This window comes from Colletes latitarsis, chromosome 10 (genome assembly GCF_051014445.1).
Source record: "Colletes latitarsis isolate SP2378_abdomen chromosome 10, iyColLati1, whole genome shotgun sequence".
Lineage (NCBI taxonomy): Eukaryota > Metazoa > Arthropoda > Insecta > Hymenoptera > Colletidae > Colletes > Colletes latitarsis.
Window position 1 is genome coordinate 6,999,668 of NC_135143.1, and position 6,000 is coordinate 7,005,667.

The following is a 6,000-nucleotide window of genomic DNA, read 5'->3' on the forward strand; positions in this document are numbered from 1 at the left end:
GGTTTACTCTCGATCTAACTGCCGACGGTAACTCGAACTTCGATAATCGATGTAGAATGTGTACCTTTCAATACCTTTTTCAATTTTGTGAACAAGCAGAAATCTGATGGTGCCCAATTAGAATTGAGTTCCGACGTTAAAAATTCTATCAAAAATAGTTTCTTGGTACGCAATTTAGAATTTGAAATCATAATAAATGACACTGTTATGCAACGATGGTACACAAAAAAATTGAAAATTAATAAGACATAGTTTAAGAATGCGAATGTTAAAGTTGAATGTAACAGTGATATGAATTCATTTGTTACACAGACTTTTTTAAAGAAAATAAAAGAGGTAGGGTACATTTTTAATACATCAGATGATGAATTTAAAAAAATTGGTTTTTTAAATGTTTCATTAGCCTTACAAAGATTATAACAAAATTTATTTAGGTTTAATACACATCCAGTGTATTGTATGTAATACCAAAAAAATATTTTTTAAAAAAGAAAAAGAAATTTTAGTTAAATCACTGTATTAAAAAAAGTCACTTCACTCAAAAAGAACAATTTCTTTTCATTTTTTATTAACGTAAAGTAAAATGTATGGAAATTAGACCGTGGAATAAAATAGGTACGTTTGATATTTAATATTTTTATAATAAATTCATTTTTAGTAACTTTGGAATTCTTCCAACTGACGATCGAGGGACTCATTTTTCATTTCGCATTAACGAATCTGCTTAAACATTTCGGATACGCTCCGATTCTCCCTGGTGGTGTCCTTCCGTGCCAGTTCACGCAATTCAAATCGAGTATAATAACCGGCGCAACGGCATCGCTAACATCGACGCCAGTAGTTTGAATTTTAGTTTAATTGAAGTTAAGTGTCCATTAGAAACTCTAGTCTCTGTCAGAGCGTACCGCCAATGTTGGCGTTACAATTCAAAAGTATCCTATTTGGCAGACCGCACGATGCCCGTCATTTAAATGCGGTTACCAATATTACCGACCACAGGGCAATACTCTGTCGTTCCATACTTTACATGCGCCGCTTACCTCCGGCGTATTTCGGTATTTATAAATTTAACTCTTACGCCGACCGCACACGAATTCTCGCGAACACGCATCTGTTCTACTCGAACTTCTCAAAGTTCGTATTTTGTTCATTATTAACGAAGCGTACAGTTACGTCAAAAAAATAGTTTCTTACCCAGCGTCAAAATTACATACGTCCTTAAAGGTACCAAATTATTTTTAGGTGTTTAAAATAAATTAAATTAGCACAAAATAAAAATTCAAATTTCCATTCGTGCTGTAAAAACAGGACAAACGGAAATTTATATTTTAAACTTGATCAACTTAATTTATTACTAGTGGACCGTTTAACAAATTTTCGTACAGTTACGTCAAAAAAAATAGTTTCTTACCCAGCGTCGAAATTACATACGTCCTTAAAGATACCAAATTATTTTTAGGTGTTTAAAATAAATTAAATTAGCACAAAATAAAAATTCAAAATTCCATTCGTGCTGTAAAAACAGGACAAACGGAAATTTATATTTTGAACTTGATCAACTTAATTTATTACTAGTGGGCCGTTTAACAAATTGTTACAAAGCTTTAAAATAATTATATTAAATTTTTTCTTGACTGCTTCTTTTTAAGTTTTTAGTAATTTTTAATTTTTTTTTATAGTAAAATCTATATTTTTTTATACCTATCTGTTAGCGAATATTAAGACGAGAATATTATACTACACAACAAAATTTTTGAACAATCTACTGGTAATATATTAACCCTTAACTAGTGTCATGGGGTATTTGTAGAGCTCCACGACTAAAATTTATTTTATTTCCACTCAATATTGCATCTTTTTTTAAACCCACTTTGAATGAGGAAATTTTAGTGGCAAAAATTCAAGCCTTATTGTACATTCATTAGCTACCGTTTACTAATTATCTGATCTAGAAGTTGCTGTTCTGATTCAACAATTCTACTAAAAATTCAATTAAAAATGAAGATGAAGTTGCCTAAATAAACACTAAACTTTCGAACCCAAATTTTTCTGAAAAGTATAATACGAAGAAATTTGTACTAGTCTTTGGTTCGATTTTAACCCGTTACGAAATCACGATGTTCGCTACGAAGGTGGACCCAAAAGTACTCGACCTAACAAAAAAAGCACAAGAAATTTGGAAACAGATATCTTTATTTTTCAACATAATCTCCTTTTAGCTGGGTACACTTTTCTGAGCGGTATTCAATAACTTCAATACCCTATTTATAGTGAGAACCATCGAGGTCCTCAAAATAGCCATTAACCACAGACTGCACCTCTTCATTATTGGAAAATCTTTTACCACCGACCCATTTTTTCAAGTTTGGAAGGAGAAAATAATCCGAGGGGGCTAAATCCGGCGAATCGGGTGCGTGAGGGAGCAATTCAAACTTCAACTCCTGGATTTTGGCCATCGCGATAACGGATGTGTGAACTGGTGCATTGCCTTGATGAAACAACACTTTCTTTTTCGTCAAATGCGGCCGTTTTTCCTTGATTTTGTTACTCAAACGCTGCAATAAATTCGCATAATACTCGCCGTTGATTGTTTTTCCTTTTTCAAGATAATCAATGAAAATTGTTCCACACGCATCCCAAAAAACTGACGCCATGACCTTGCCAGAAGATGGATCTGTCTTCGCCTTCTTTGGAGCTGGTTCTCCCCTTACAGTCCATTGTTTCGACTGTTTCTTCGACTCAGATGTGAAGTGATGGACCCAGGTTTCATCCATGGTTATGAAGCGTCGCAGAAACTCGGCTTTATTCCTGTGAAATATAGCCAAACACTCGATTGAAACATCCTCGCGACGCTGTTTTTGTTCCATTGTGAGCAAGCACGGCACCCATCTTTCGCACAACTTTCTCATATCAAAATTTTCAGTCAATATGCGTTGTACAGCACTTTTTGAAATGCCTACCATGTCTGCAAGCTCGCGCACTTTCAGTCGACGATCGTCCAATACCGTTTTGTGGATTTTCTTCACCATTTTCGGTGTGGTCACTTCATTTGATCGACCACTACGGTGTTCGTCTTGGCAGCTCGTACGGCCTCGTTTAAATTCTGCCACCCAATATTTTATTGTTGTAAATGAAGGAGCAGACTTCCTTAGAGTAGAATCTAGCTCAGTTTTGATATTGGTTGGACTGAGACCTTTCAAATGAAAATATTGTATCACATGACGATGACCAATTTTTTCCATGTTTAAAAATTTACTGATTGCGTTCACTATTAATGGCTGTCAAACAAATACTAAACAATGTAGCGTCTTCAAACTTGAAACTTGAGCTTTGTAAGGTTGGTACTTCCGACCATAGTCATTTATTTAAACAATAACCGCCATCTATACCTCAGGCCGGGTACTTCTGGGACCACCCTCGTAAATAACGCTTCGACGCCACGCCCGGAAGAACCAATCGCGCAACGCGAAAGCGGAAATGGATGCGAAAAAATAAGAAGCAGCCAAGAAGCGAGGTATAGCATAGTTTTGAAGCGAAACGAAGTTCGGTGTTTCGGATTTTCGAGGAAGTTGGCCGAAACATGAAGTTACAGTAAAAGGTGCGAGCAGAGGCGGCGTAAAAGGGCGCAAAGAAGAATGAAAGAGGGAGGAAAAGCGAAACAGCAGCCGCTAAGCATTCAACTGCTGAGTGGAAGTCGCATACGAAGCTCGGGGTAACTTATCACTTTCCCTTAATCCGGATCAGCGGCACGACGGAACCGGCGATGTTCAGGCTTGCCCCGTTAAATATTCAGAAGAAGTCTGTCCCGGTGTAAATCAGAGAGGCAACCGCCCTCTGGCAACCCCTTCTTGGCTCCCGACGCATTGCTCCCACGTGGATGCTACCGCTCGACACTATCCACTCGATACACATACATCCTACTTCCCCCACCCCTTCTCTCAAACCCTTCGCTATCCCGTGATACCCGCACGCTTCGCCCTTTTCGACGTGGACGACCAATGAGATTTAACTGCCGTTCGTGTTATTTACACCGGCTGTCCCCGTGAAAAAGAGAAGGGCTGCCGAGAACAACAAAGCGAATGCAACTCGAATAAAAGTGCGGCTATTTAATGCCAGCCGGGAGTAATTGTTTAATTCCAATGGAACCGAGGGTAAAACGATAGGTTTCCGGGGAACGATGGCGGAATACCGGATAGACGAGACGGGAAGAGGATTGTAATCCTCCAGGGAATCGATCATTTCAATCAACTTTCTTTGAAGGGTAATCTGATAGAGAGAAGTAAGTGTGATCCTACTTTTAAACGGGCTTACGTACACCGACGGAGCTAGAAATATTGATATTTACAGGTACAGTTACTCTATAATGGTAATTATAGGTGAAAAGAAACTTGTTTTTCCTGAATTTTTTTTATTTACTTTTGCCAAATGTTATTTTTATTACACTGTGTTTACTTCTATTTACGAAATAGTCTTTTGTTTGTTTTTTATTGATTGAAATTGACCGCTTTGAAGTCATCTCGAGCATTTCTATTTTCTCCTATTATAACGTTTCTTTGATCTACAAATATTACTTTACTTGTTACAAATATTAAATCTTGCGACTGGATCTCTCAAGCACTCCCAAATCCACTTGAAACTTTGAAATTTTATAGAAAACTTGGCGTATATTCATTTTTTGATAATATTTTTACGTTTTAATGCGTGTAAGTATACAATAATAATTTTCTTAATCTTGAGACGCTTAAGGTCTTGAAAAGCTTAGTCAGCTTAAGGGAGGGTCTAGAAAATTGATGAAAATAATAATAATAAAATTGTAGTAATAAAAATAGATCAAGAAAATAAAGTAATCAAAGTTTAATCTATAATTTTTTATATTTAAAATTCCAGTAATAAAATTAATTGATCCTATAATTGATGAGATTTCTGCAATTGTTAAATCTACAGATAAAGATGGATGATATAATAATGATGACAATGGTGGATAAACAGTTCATCCTGTACCCCTTCCTGAGTATAAAAATCAAACTTTTATATTATTTATAAATTTTGTGTCCACATAAGGGTAAATGATAGAACTTTTTTCTGTTCGATTTGTCTTTATTTTTAGAAACAGGTTTAATACAAGAGCTAATGCAAGAACAAACAAAAAATATCTGATATCAAAATACTAGAAACTATTTAAACTAATTTTACATTATCTTTCATTATTTGCGAACGATGTTAAAACACGTACGAATTACAATACAACAATACATACAAATGTTGAAAATGTAGTCATCTCTGCCAACAGTTTTTCTGTTTCAGAAAATTTATTCGGACAAACCCAGTTCCTGTACGTCTTTGCAAAATAGTTGAACCCTCGTGTCTTTCCTTACCTATATCTTAGATTTGACATAAAAACGAAGGAACTTATTGAAACGAGCACAAACTTTTTGGATGTATGCAGAGTTGTTCGAAAGCTTCTACGACGAATGCATTCCTCATCCTGAAATATTCTTTCAGCCGCGATAACATCCCTTCTTTCCATATGGGGGAATGTTAAACGCGAAGGGACGGACGCTGATAGCTGCATCGATACCGAACAAATACAAACGAGACGGTTCGCATGATCAAGATGGAAGAGTTTCTTTTGTCTCGTTGCGTTTCCTGCGGACAATAACGTAAAGGGTGGTAAATCAAAATGATCGATGTCACATAGCGCACGCGAGGATTCCACGGCACGAGGGGCGGTGAATCCTCTGAGGAACACGGAAAAGGGGGCCGAAGGTAGAGACAGTGGAGGATAGCTATTACTATCAATTTGCATGCCTCCGGTCACTCGACCTGCCTTTATCGTCCTTTCATCTTGACGATGCCAGGGGCTTATTTCCGCCCATATATTTCTTGGACCCCAATAAGAGACTCGAAACCACCTTCATCCGCCCCTTGTTCTATCTTTTGCCTCGCCGCCCTCGAGAATACTCCAAAAAGAAAGTTCCAATTGCACCGCAAGTATTTCTA